Consider the following 13266-nt stretch of genomic DNA (forward strand, 5'->3'; position numbering starts at 1 on the left):
GCTCCGCTGCTCTCGGATGCTGCAGCTGACACATTTCCTCCCCGTGCACTTTGCACCCACCTCATCCTTGCCCAGATGCCCGGGGCTGATTGTGCCTAAAAGGGGGTTTCAGCACACTCCGCAGCTGCCTTGGGGGAAGGGACTTTTTTTTAATTTAATTTTTTTTTTTTAATTTTCTTTCTACTTTTCCCTGCTTCCCACTCCTCGCCCTGCCGGCAGCAGCCCTCCCCGTGCCCCCGTCCCCAGCGCTGCAGACCCGGCTGGCAGGGGTGCGGCTGCGGCCGCTGTCCCCCGCCTCGCGCGTGTCGTGCGTGTGCTGCCGTGTGCCACCGCAGTCGGTGTCACCCGGCCCGGCCCGGCGGAGCGGGGCTGCCGCGCGTGGGACAGCGCTGCCGTGCCCCCCCGGCTGGGGAGCGGGGCCCTGGCGCGCCCCATCTGCGTGGGCAGCCCCGGCGCGGCAGCAGCAGGGTGACATCTCCCTGCTCCCGCGGCGGTCTGCGAACAGCTGTGCTGTTGGAGCAGCAGTCCTGCTTCCCGGCACCCCCGTGCTGCCCCTGGCAGGGCTCTCCGCGTCCCGCCCTGCCGGCAGCTGCTCCTGGGCAGTGGGGCTGGCACCACAGCTCCCTCGCCGCCAGGTCCTTCACTGGGCACGAGAATGCCCTGCCCACCGTTTTCACCCAGCCCTCTCCGAACCCCTCCGGGTTCTGCTTCAAAGAACATATGGATACACCGTCCCTGAGTTCCGTTTCCAAACCGTGTTCTTTCCTGGGCCGTAGTTGCAAATGCCACAGATTCACCAAATTTTAGGATATCTTTTCCTCTCTTCTCATTGTGCTTTTGAATAATGTTGCTTTTTCACAGTATCATCCCCTTCGTCCTCACTTTTGGGTGCTTTAGAAGTATTGTGGCAAAACATAAATGTTTTTTTCATTCTTTTGAGACATCTCCACTTTGGCTAGAAGTGTTGGACTATAGGATGGGCAGGCCTTTGTTCAGATTCTGTTTTGACATGTGTATCATTTTATGATCGTATTCCTAAACTGCTGTTGTGCAGTAAAATGCCTTTTACTCAGACTGTATTTTCCAGCACCACCCTGCAAAGAGGGCTGTTTCCATGCGAATTGCATGGTTTTGCTGCAACATTTATATCAAATCCAAATTCAGATGCTTTAGTTCTAATGTTTACTTCAGTTTTGTAGGATTTCTCATTTTTGTAAGTAGGACCAGTGCCCTGAAGGCTTTGCTACATAAACTGCTACCTGCAAAGGGCTGTTGCTTACCTGATTCTACTTGAAGAAAATTGCCATGAAATCTTTCTGAGAGCAGCATATTAAGTGCATATATAAGGCATAGTAAGTGCTACTGGTATTAGGTGTATTAGATCCATGTATTAACTCTGAGGTTTTTACTCAAATCCAAATACATTTCTTTTAAAAAAATCTTTAATTACTTTATTAATGCAACATCTATGTTTTAATTAAGTTATATGTCGTCTTCTAGAAGTGCTTACAGTGAACCAGTTAGGTGGCTCTCTAACTTAGCATGGTTGTAGTAAAATCTAGGATCAAGCAAGTTCACTTATTAGTGCGTGGCTTGTGTAGCAGATGGTTTTCATCTAGTGTAGCTTTTCTAGTGATACATTTAAATTAATGTAGGTCTAAAGTGTTGCAGATTTTGCACTCCCCACCAATTCTCTGGAAAATCTATTCAGGATAGGAAAGGGAAAGGGGCCAGGCAGGAGATTACTGACAGTACCCCACATGCAATAAGGAATAAACCAAGGAGTAAAAAAATGAGCTTATTCTTTTGTTAATTATCTGGCTGGCTGGTCCAGCTCCCCTCAGTCTCCCACTTTGGCCCAATTTTGATCTTTAGGTACAGGCCTGTGGGAATAAGATTGCAAAACGCTTGGCTTAATTTCACTAAAAAAAGGATATAATGGGAATTGGCTTGGTGGGAGAAGATTTTGCAGATCTGTTCCAGGTATGGTTTTAAGCACACACATCCCACTCGACCCCCCAAATTGTAAAATTATGATAATTTCAAGTATAAGTGTGTTTATGTAGTATGCTCTGTGTGTTTTGTTTTTGCTCAATAATAATATTTCATGAACATAGAGAAGAAATTGAGTCTGTACTGCAAGTGGCATCTAATTGTTGGTCAGTCTGGCCTTCCTGTTGTCTTCAGGAAGAATACCTCAGTTCCATGGTGGAAAGATTTGTAATATTAAGCAGGCAGTACTAATTTCACTTTACCAAAGCTATTGTTATACAGGACCCACATAATTCTCAGTCTTTTTTAACTAATGTACAGAAAAAAACAATGTATGGTCAGGAAAGCCTAATTCCACTCAGGGTTTGGGTACTGGAAGTGCAGTTTAGCAAAATATGTGTACCACATCTCAAATGCACGTGTGCCTTCACGAGTCCTGTTGAACCACGTGGGTTCCAGTGAAGTTTCCCAGGCTGTTAAAACTTTGCTTCTTTATAGGCCCAGAATGAGCATTATCTAGGTTAAGCTGACTTTCTTGGTGACTGTCGCCTGCACAAACCCCCCTGAGAATCACAAAATAGCTATGTGTCTGAATCTCTAGAGAGGCCTGGTCCAGGAGGTGTGCTCAAGATCATGGTTAAATGCACACTGACAGCATGGAGCTTAGCACAAGGCGCAGCAGCTGGAGCTGCCGGAAAGTTCAGGGGCAAAGAAGGAAAAGAACTGCTGCTTTCTCATAAGCAATTTTTCTCATGAGGGCACTTGTCCTGGAAGTGAGGGATGCAGATTCAATGTTCTCCTCATCAGAGGTGATATAAACTCCCTCCTGCTTGCAAAGCAACCCTAACAACCAGAGATAAAGCTAAGGTGGAGGACACCCACCCATCCTGTTCAAGTTTGCCACAGTGAAGAAACAGATGCAAATTTCAGAGGGCCAGAGGGATTATAAACAAGAGGGAGCCTAACAGTGTAGCTCAGGGGTAAAGGCATCTCCTGGATGGTAAGAAGCCCGAAGTCTGGGCCTGCTGGCCTGGCAGACTCACCCATTCTTGAGGGTGAGGTTGATCTCACCTTATCTTAGCTATTTAGAGGTTTTATGTCTCATCTCTCTATAGTCAGTGGGAAGAGAGAACAAGAGACACCTGCAGAGAGTGATTCATTCTGGGCCCATCTGACACCTCTCTCAGGATGGAGTGAATCTCCTTGCTGGGGGTCATTGCTCACCATCAGTTCTCAGCAGAAGCCGGACAACCAATTTCAGCCAGAAGCCTGACTTATAGATGCCAAGTGAGGCGGATTCCACTGCAGATGACTAATTTTCCTGGTTTATCATACCTGAATTTAGTCTTTAAAATTTGGGTAGTCAAAGTTAGTTGAGTTCTGTCTCTGTATCATGATCATTCCTTCCGTTGGAAGGCTGGACATGGATAGTGGAATATCTTGGGATGAAGTATTGCTGAGCCTGTAGAGCCTAAAGACCAAGTGGCCATGTGCGTTCCTAGTCTGCGCTTGTGAATCCTGGTGCCTGCCAGGTGTTGGAAATGTAAGTGTCAAACTATTACATGTCATTTTGTGAACTTCTTTTGTAGATGGTCTAGGTGACTAGAGGCACTATATGCTGCTTTTAAGGGAGGAGCTAGCTGTGTAAAATATGCATAAAAATTGTTTGACGATATTACGAGGCTACAGTTGGGATTTTCGGAAAGCTGAAAGGCTCTGTATTTAAATCAAAGAAAGTAAAGTACTATGGAAAATGGACTAAGTGTATACTGCATTTTATGCACTTGAGTACCCAGAAAAATCTGTCTCTAACTTCTAAAACTGGAGGTTGGATGCCTTTAAAAATACCACCTTTAATACTAGCCCTGAAGAGATGAGCCTGCAATTTTCGGTTTCAAAAAGCTATAGTTTTTTTCATTTTTGATAATGTGGAATAGTGCTGTGGTGTACTGCAGGATGAATCCCAACTATGTACTTCATTGTTTCATCAGAGATCAGCAAAAGGTCACCCAGCTTTCTTTTCAGGTTACTGGAGTGCAAGTATTTTCTCTGCTGGTCTGAGTTTGGTGCACATATATTCTTTGCAAATGGATGATTTCAGGGAAAGACAAGCTATGTGTTTTTATAATTTAATATTTGTTAAAAGTCACCAAAGGCTTATTGTCCAGTCATTTTGCAAATTTTAGATTGTAGAAACAATTGTGGAAAATAAATGTCCAGTTTGGCAAAATTAGAGTAACATGTTCTCTTGATAGTTTTTTAGCTACAAATACAGTTGGAGATGATGCCACCATGTTGTTCATGTCAATCACTCCATAAGGCTGAATGCCTTCAACTATTCCAAAACATGGTTGAGAAATCCTTCTACTTCTTTTATCAAAATACGAAGGATATGTTTTTAAATTTGGCAACATAAAAGTAATTTGGAATGGACTAAAATTAAATTATTTAAGACCTCGAGCTATTGTTTACAGCAGAGACAAGAGATCTGAAAATATGAAAAGGATGCAAAAACTTGTTAAAATGTTTTGAGCCAGAACAAAACAGCTCATTTAGACCTACCTAGCTGAGGATCTCTGGATTGTTCTCCATTGAACAATCAGAATTTGGACTTTTAACAGTTTCTTTTTTTCCTGCCTTATCACTCTGCTTGTTTTTACCTCATTAGCGATAGTTTTGTGTTCCTTATTCTCTTTCACAGGTCTCTTGGTTCCGGAGATGGGATTCACCTCACTTGATTTATGGCAGTGTCTGGTTGATGTCTGCATCTAAGCCTGTCTTTAAAGACTCAGTTTACAGACAATTGAGAAAATAGTTGCTTCTGTGATGACTTATTTCTACCTAATACAGAAGTCTAAAAGCCTAACTCTACCCTTGATATTCTTGATTTCTGAGTCCAGCTGTCCTTAGCTCAGATAGTATGTGGTTTAACTAGACACCCTGGCCTTGATGTGGATGTCCCATGTCAGGGTTGATTCTTAGACTTTCTTGATAATTCTCCACTTTTGGGTTTTTTTTGGTATGTGTGTGACTTGACATGTTTGACAGCATTGAGAAGAATGAGCAGTGGCTATTAGATTTTGACCAAGAAGCTTTTCTGGCTGTGGTCTGCTGGAGTGCTAGGGTTTTGCAGTCCACAGTGTGTAACCTCTAGGCTAGATGCTCATAGTTGTAAGTTTTGTGCATTTCTGCCTGCTGTTAGCTGTGCAACATTCACTACCAGGGCTGCGTTTTCCTCTGTGGCGTAGATGGGACTTATATAGTGAGGGAGGTTGCTTTCTGTGGAAGCCTTACCTCGGTTGTACAAGGTACACAAAGAAGGAAGATGCTCCTTAAAACAGCTGAATTATGTTGTGGAGGCTTTAATCCATGTCTCTGCCACAAAGTTCTTTTTTTATGTGAGATAATGGACAAGTCATTTAGAGCAGACCTGTGTCAGGAGACTGTTTATATCACCTGGGAAGTCAATAGGAATTGTCCTTAAAGATCTAAAATGTGATGAAGACACCACTCTGAAGTAACAGGTCCTGTTGATCACAAGTTTAGCATCCAGAACTAGAGCTAGAGTTAGTAGCCAGTATATTTTCTGACCAGATGCTTCACACATTACCATTGGTTTAAAGATAACAGCTTTTTATTTTTTTTCTTGAAAAGAGAATATCCCTTTTGAGGGTAGGACACAATATTTTCTAATAAATGTGGGAAAAGATTCTGGAGTGGCAGAAGTAATAATTATAATAAGGGACATTCCAGTGTCCCTTTCAGGGCCTATAGAGAGATTCTACTTCCTGCTCTCCAGATGGGAAATTGCAAGATGGTGCAGTGACAGTAGGGTGACTGCCAGAGACCAGAGAAAGTACCAGTCACAGCTGGATGAGGACTTGGAGCAGGAACAAGGAAGTCTAAGGATTAAAGGGGAACAGGGGAGAGGGAGAATTCAAGTTTCAGATCTCTTCATCAATTTAGATTTCTTTCATTTGAAATGTCAGGCTAAAATAAGCAACACTATCCAGAAAGTGAATGCTTCTGAAGAAGTTTCTTGTATTTCTGTCTCCTGTTAGGACAACCTGTGAGGTAAACTGTGGTGATTTTAGCCCTAACTAAATCAATTTCTTAGGTTATAAGAGACATAGGTTCTGGGTTGATCCAGTGAGGTGCTTACAATCCTCAGATAAGAAACACTCTAGAAGTGGTCATTTGGGACATTCACTGGTGCAATGGAAATTCTAAATTACAGTCTAAACTGGGAAGAATGGAGTATGAAGCCTTGGTTTTTGACAGGCCTTGTAAACATCAGACCACTTCTTTGAGAATTTCCTGAGAAAATGTTCAGGAGTATAAGCTTGGTTTTCTTCTGAAGTGTGATTGTATTTCTTTTTACATGAGCTTCTACTTTGTTTTCAGAAGTGTTTTTATGTATTCTATTAAGGAAAAAAAACATCATGGGAAAGTTTTTGGTAATTTTTTTATTGACTGGGTGTTTTTTGCTGTAATGCAGATGCTCCTTTTTTAAACCTGGTAAAGGCATAGCTTTTGAGGACATGATACTCTCTGTTCTGTACTGAGAGCAGCAACACACCTTGCAGAATTGTTTTAAGGAGCAGTCTGGAGTGTGCCAATTTCTCTCTTTTCTGCTATTTTGGTAGTGTTTTGTGGAGTGAAGCACATGTATATAAGCTGCAAATGTACATTCCTGTATAGAATAAGCAGGCTGTCTGTGTGAATCAGCTGTTATGGGGGTGGCTGTGGGTAAGACATGAAACAGGCAGTGGAAACTCCTTTGATGGAGACTCAGTAGTCTTCATACTTTACACATATGGGGCCTGATGCAAATCCAGTGAGACCCAGGAAGGCTCTCCCTGTCAGTTCACGGCTTTAGATCCAGCTTCAGGTGTGTTTGTGAATGTGTATGTGGGATGTGGCTGTTTTTTGGCTAGCATAACAGGTGCCTGTGAGAGCGGAGAGGGAATTTGTTTTACTGCTCTGGGTTGGCAAGTGAATTTTATCTAAAGCTTGTCACTTGCACATAGCCAGCCTGCTCACGTTCTAAATAGATTCTGCCCTCAGATTGTAAAGAACAAGATAATAACATTATGTTATGTACTTGAGAGCTAAATTATTTTAAAAGTCTGAAATTAGCAGATGAGGAGGAATTTATTTGCCAAATACATTTCAGAAGCAGCTTGGGAAACCTGTCAGAGCCCATCTTTGACTGCTTAACTAGTGGCTGTTCAACTTAATAGCTCTGAAGAGTGCTTATAGTATGAGGGAGACCAAAACAAAATCCCAGAATGCGTGAGATTTTATTCCAAACAACAAAAACCGCCGTCAATTCTCAAACCAGATAGTTAGGAAAACCTGCATCTACAACTACTGACCTTACCTAACATCCTCTGTGCTCCAGGCAAAAAAAACCCTTGCTCTTTTTTTGGACTCTTTATCCATTCTTTCCAGCTCTATTAACTTATTGCATAGCTGAACATGACCTTTGCTCTGGTAGCGATGCCGGCCTTTACCCTGCGTTCGGCCTTTACCACGTGTTCGGCCTTTTACCGCACAGGTATCTTCAAGTTTTCCCGTGTCCTAGCCTCCATGTGTGGGACGAAGGTCTGGAAAATTCTTTCCAGCCACTCTCCTTCAAATCACTCCTTAAGATGCACTTTCCCCCCCACATGTCTGTGGGGCTTTGCTGACAGTAGCTGGGAAGAGTGGAAGTTAAATTGTTTTCTTGGCAGCTTGTGTGAAAACATGCTCACGTTATTTGTATTGTGGATCTGCTGTCAACCCTTTTCCTGCTGGGGACAACAAGGCCATGATGCCATTTCAGTAATCATCAGCAGTCACTGGAACCTGACACAGACAGGAGCAGCTCTTGGCTCTGATGGTTGTTACCTTCCCTCTCCTTCACTCCCAACTGTCCCAGTTTGCTTTTAGCCACCGTGCTGCTTTCATCCTTCCTGGCTCTTGCACATCTGTGAATTCAGCTCCTGTGCCTGGCTGAGGGACTGATGCAGAGTCCACCCTTGCAGGCTTTATTAGCACATCTTGGCTTTAAGCATCAAACATCTGTTTTGGGGAGGTGATGGAGTCACAGATCTTAACCCTTCAGAGTGGCAGAAAAGCTTCCTTCTTTGTTGTTATTACTTGCCCAACTCCATATGCAAGGGGAAGGCATCCTAGCTAATCAGAGCTTCAGACAGGCAATTCTTCAAATTGCTTTAGGTTTTTAAATTAATATTGTGGGCTCCAGTATCGTGGTGGAGAGCCAGTGTCAGTCATCTGACAGTAGCCTTCACCATCTATCAGTAATGAGGGAATTCCTCTGCGTAAGCCCCAGAAGCTCCTGTAACGGGTGAGATTGCTGTTTGCAAAGCATCCTGCAACATTCAGCCTTGCAGGTCTGCTGATTTTTAAATTATATAAACAAAACCGTGTAAAAGCTGCATAGCCCAAAGGTAGTGACTGTTTATACTGTCCAGATCACAGATGCTGAGCATGAATGCATGAACAATCCTTTTGTATGGTGTTTGACACTTTCTGTGGCTGTCTGCACTGTTTTTTAATATACAGAATCCCTGATTCTCCACTGCCTTGCACCCTGTCTATTCATTCTCACCCCTGTGAAGTGAGGGTAAAACACTATCAAAACAAAATGGTACCATTTTGCATGTTTTCCACTCAGTTTGTTCAGGTGTAAATAACGACAGAAAGAACGGGGCAGAGCAGAACCTGACCCACAGTCTGTCTCTCAGTGCATCAGGGGTCTTGAAGTGGGGGGATGACAGAACAAACACAAGCTGTTACCTTGCCATTTTTGCTAATGTTTTAAAACCAGGCAGCTTGTGAGGATGACAGCTGCAAAAGTCAGGCAGTACTTCGTTCCTGTAGTCCTCACGTGACGTATTCCCCTAGAGCAATAGAAGTGTTACCTGTGGTGTGGATGGGTGCTAATGATAGCTGGTTTGGGAGCAGGGTTGTCAGTGAGAGTCATCTTTCTGAGTTGTTCAGCTGCTCCACTTAGTACTGGAGAAAAAAAAATCCTCTGTACTTTGTGCTGTTGGCTGCATTACCTTGGCTTTTATAATTGGTTGTAATGGAAAGTGAGCTCTTCAAGCTGTGGTGGCGAGCCTGCTGCTTTGTCTCCTGGGCCCTGAACAGCACTCAAGCCTTTTTAATTTAAAAAAAATTTTTTGTCATTGTAGGGACAAAAGACTACTCATCCTAACTTTCTGTCATCTTCTAATACTGCTTTTACACAGCTCTGCAAGTAAACACCCAAGCCTTCTTCCAAAAAAAAGTATCTCTTTTCCCTTCCCTTCTTTTTCTTTGCACAAATCCCAGCTCTGACACCTTCCTTGCTTTCCTGAACAACGTATTAGACCATCCTAGACCATTCTGTTTTTGCCAGGGCACAGAATTTAAGTATATTTATGATTTGTTCATAAGATATCTCTATCACCTCTTGTGATTTAATGTCCTTCAACATTAATGCAGGAAAAAATAATGTTGTATTGCACAAAAAAAATCCACCCTCCCTTAAAAAAATACCCAAATAATCAAAAAATGTATGTAGATAAGTACTGGCAAGATCTGAATTGAACAACTGTTGCATGGGCTGTTGTAGTAGGTAGGAATAATGAGCAGAAGTTTGTCTCTTTGAAGCCAGAACAGTAAATATTTTTGCTTATCATCAATTGAAATCTCAGCCTTACCATTGCATTAGCATTTCCACTCATTTTTAGAAACAGAGTGAATTTTCATGACTCATTTGAGTGCTCTGTAACTATTTGTATGCAAATGCGGCTCAAACTTTCTCACAGTCACATGCTTCAACCTCCGTTGGAGTTCATGCACAAATGGGAGTCGTGGTGTTCCTTCTCCTTACAAACCTTACCTTTCCTAAACAGTCTTGTGCCTTTCTCACACTTTTGATAGCATTTGAAGAAACACTTGTTCCTATAACTTCAGAGTTGTTTTAAAATTGAAAGACTAAAAAAGAGAAATAAAAATCCACTCTGTATTGAAAGCATTTTGTTAAAATGTTGTGTTCTCACATTTAAATATGAGAGGTTAGGAAAGGAGCGCATGTTTTCATCTAACTTGCAGAAAAAATATGCAAGTCCTGGCCTGAGAACAAGCATGAAAAAATTCAGTTGAAAGGTAATGTATCCATCAATGTATGCAGAGACTTAGAATGAAATTGCCATCTCAACCATAGCTAGAACAAACACAGCTGATGAATAGATGTATATTGACTAAAATAAATAAAAAGTGTAATGCCAGATGCGGACAATGCAGAATGCAGAAAAGCAATAAACTGAGTAAACATCAAATTAAGGACTAGCCTTAATTGTGAGGAGTTAATTCCAATGAGAAACAGAACTGGGGAGCTTTTTTGCCCAAAACCAGTTGAGGTACGTTTCCAACTAGAAGAGAAGCTGCCTGATCTGTCACTGCTTTCCCATTTGAGGCTCATCATCAGCAGCCTGCTGCATATAACATACAGTTCAAAGGCTGCTTTTATTTCTGCGTATCTGTGACAAAGTTGTAGGCTTTCCCTGTAGCCCAGCAAATTTTGTTTGCAGTTTTTATCTGCTTTTCAGAATGCACTTTCTGTTCTCCATAAACATGTCTTGGACCTTCTGAAGCAACATCCCTTGCACTGCAAGCACACGGGGTCTCTTGTCAGTGTTAGGAAGCAAGTTTTTATGTTTCTGTCTCTTACAAAGTCCAAACTATTAAAATGGAGTCTTCCAGAGTTGTTTACTTGTTCAGGAGCAAGATTTTTGGAATTCAGATGAGACACTCCACAGAATCACAGAATGGGTCAGCTTGGAAGGGACCACAGTGGTTCATTTGTTCCAACCTCCCTGCTCCTGCAGGGTCGTCCTAGAGCTCATTGGACAGAGTTGTGTCCAGAGAGTTCTTGAATATCTCCAGTGAAGGAGACCCCACAGCCTCTCTGGGCAACCTGTTCTGGTCACTTGCACAGAAAGGAAGTTCTTCTTCATGTTCAGGTGGAACTTCCTGTACAGCTGTTTCTGCCCATTGCCTTCTTGTTGGCACCACTGAAGAGAGCCTGATTTCATCTTCTTGGCATCTCAAATGACACCAGTTGTAGTCAGTGAACATCTAATCAGTAAGCTCAGTCTCCAGGGAGTGTTGAACCAGAGTCCCAAACTATGTCTGCCTCTGAGTCAGTTGCATGGCTCAGCAGTCACTGACCATTAACTTAAAAATTGACACCGACAGATAAACACTGAAACTGTTTCTTTTATCCCAGGAGCTAATTTCCACCCTACATAATTGATTTTTTTGCTGTACTGTGCCTTTGTGGAGTGGCCTGAGCACCCAGCACGGGGACAAAGACCCCACTGCATACCTAACTGTGCCCCTACTCCAGTGCTGTGTAACACCCTGCAGGTTCTTAGATGCTTTGCTTATTGAAATATTTTGTCTCTTTTTCTGTTTCTGGTGTTGCTGCCATTAGTAAGCAGCCCTCCACAGGTACCTGGGCTCTGCGATGGCTGCAGTTAACATGGCTAAATAAGTTATATGCAAGTGAATTCAAATGTCTTGTTGACACACCTGTGAACTCAATGATCAGTTGGTGACCACCTAAAGTTTCTAAATTGACTTGAAATTAAGCAAGTTACAGAAGCTGTAAACAAACTGTAAAGAAAAGAAAGTAGGAACTTGGTACTTGGTTTGGCTGCAAGTTCCAGACTGATGCATAACCTGCCAACGTGAAGTTCACTGCAGGATCTGGTCTTATGAAGGATGCACTCCCTCTTTTCTTAATGCCAGCATCATTAGTAGTGCAGGTATACAGATCTCTTAAATTAATAGTGCAACAGATTGTTCGTGCTGCACTTAACAAGCAGTTCAATATAACAGCCATGAGCTGAAATATTTGCAAGTTTCTGAACTTCAAAGAAAACTTTGCTTCTTTTTAAAGAGTCTTACAAGCAACTAAGCACATTTTCCCCACCTTGTCTTAAAAGAAATTACAGAAGAATATATACAGCAGGCCTGAAATTCCTGCCAGTCCTTCATCTTGATTTTCTTGGCATATTGGTAAGGAATCTGGATACTGAAATTTATGGTTAATGAGTACCTTATTTTATGGATGTGTTCTTTTTCTGTGCCCTAATGCTTATCTGAACTGTTCATGTTCTTATGCAGGGCCAAAAAAGACACCTAGAAGATAAATGCTGAAGTAACCAGTGAAACATCTTACTACTTTGGTGTTTAATTTTTAGTTTGGAAAGTATGGGTGGTCTTCAGTTGAACTAAATTTCTTTATTGAATTATGTATCTATGGATTATAATCCTACAAATTATCTGCAGTCTTCATTTCAAGGGTCTTCTGTGTCTAGTGATGGATTAAACATAGAGGCAGCAATTATTAGGGAGCTGTTGGTCAATGCTAACAAAAGTGGCATGTAGTGGTTCGATTTGAAACAATGTGGATGAAGTATACCTAAACACAAACATCAAGTGGAAAGCAAAAATGTAGAGAAGTGGCAAGGATAGCAGCAATTCCAGAATGGAGCAGATGAGGAGAAAGCTGAAAATACTTGCCCAAAAATGAAAAAAAAGCCCCAAGCCCCACCAACAGTAGGCAGGAAGGATTGAAAATAATGAGCTAAAAATTAGAAGTGTTGTGTACTTACCATTGATTTCCCAGAATCTCTAAGTGACTGTTGTTGGAAGCTGAACTAAAACCAAGGGAGGTGAAAAGTCAAAGGACCCTTTGAGGGGAGAGTAAAAGAACATGTTTGCCCTTTGAAAGAAAAAGGCAAAGATTTCCACTGGTTTTATCAGAACAGAATTGAATGCTGTGAGCTATGGAGGAAAAAAAAAATCAGTGTTTTTATCATGCTGTGGTCCTAAACTTACACATGTGATTAATATGATGTTTTGTGTTCTGTAAATTGGGTGTTTATACTTAGGAAAATTTTGAGGACTGAAAACCCTGAAATGTCTTTCCTCATTCCTTCACTGGAAACAGCAGCATCTTCTCTTTCATATTCTGGGCTTTTTCTAGCTGGGAAAATCTGTAGTCTTCCCAGGTGACCAGTCCCTACATCCACTGGCTGTGCATTTATTTCTTATTCCGCAGCTTGAGAAGCAGATCCTTGCTCACCTGTGCTACTTTCTGGCCTGCCTTGCTTGATTTCCTGCACGCTGGGATTGAGAGCTTTTGTACTATCAGAAAAATGCCAGTTCTGTTTAGCCCCTCTGTCCTTAAGGCCAGTTACCCAGGGGAGC

The sequence above is a fragment of the Corvus hawaiiensis genome, chromosome 3 (assembly GCF_020740725.1).
Source record: "Corvus hawaiiensis isolate bCorHaw1 chromosome 3, bCorHaw1.pri.cur, whole genome shotgun sequence".
NCBI lineage: Eukaryota > Metazoa > Chordata > Aves > Passeriformes > Corvidae > Corvus > Corvus hawaiiensis.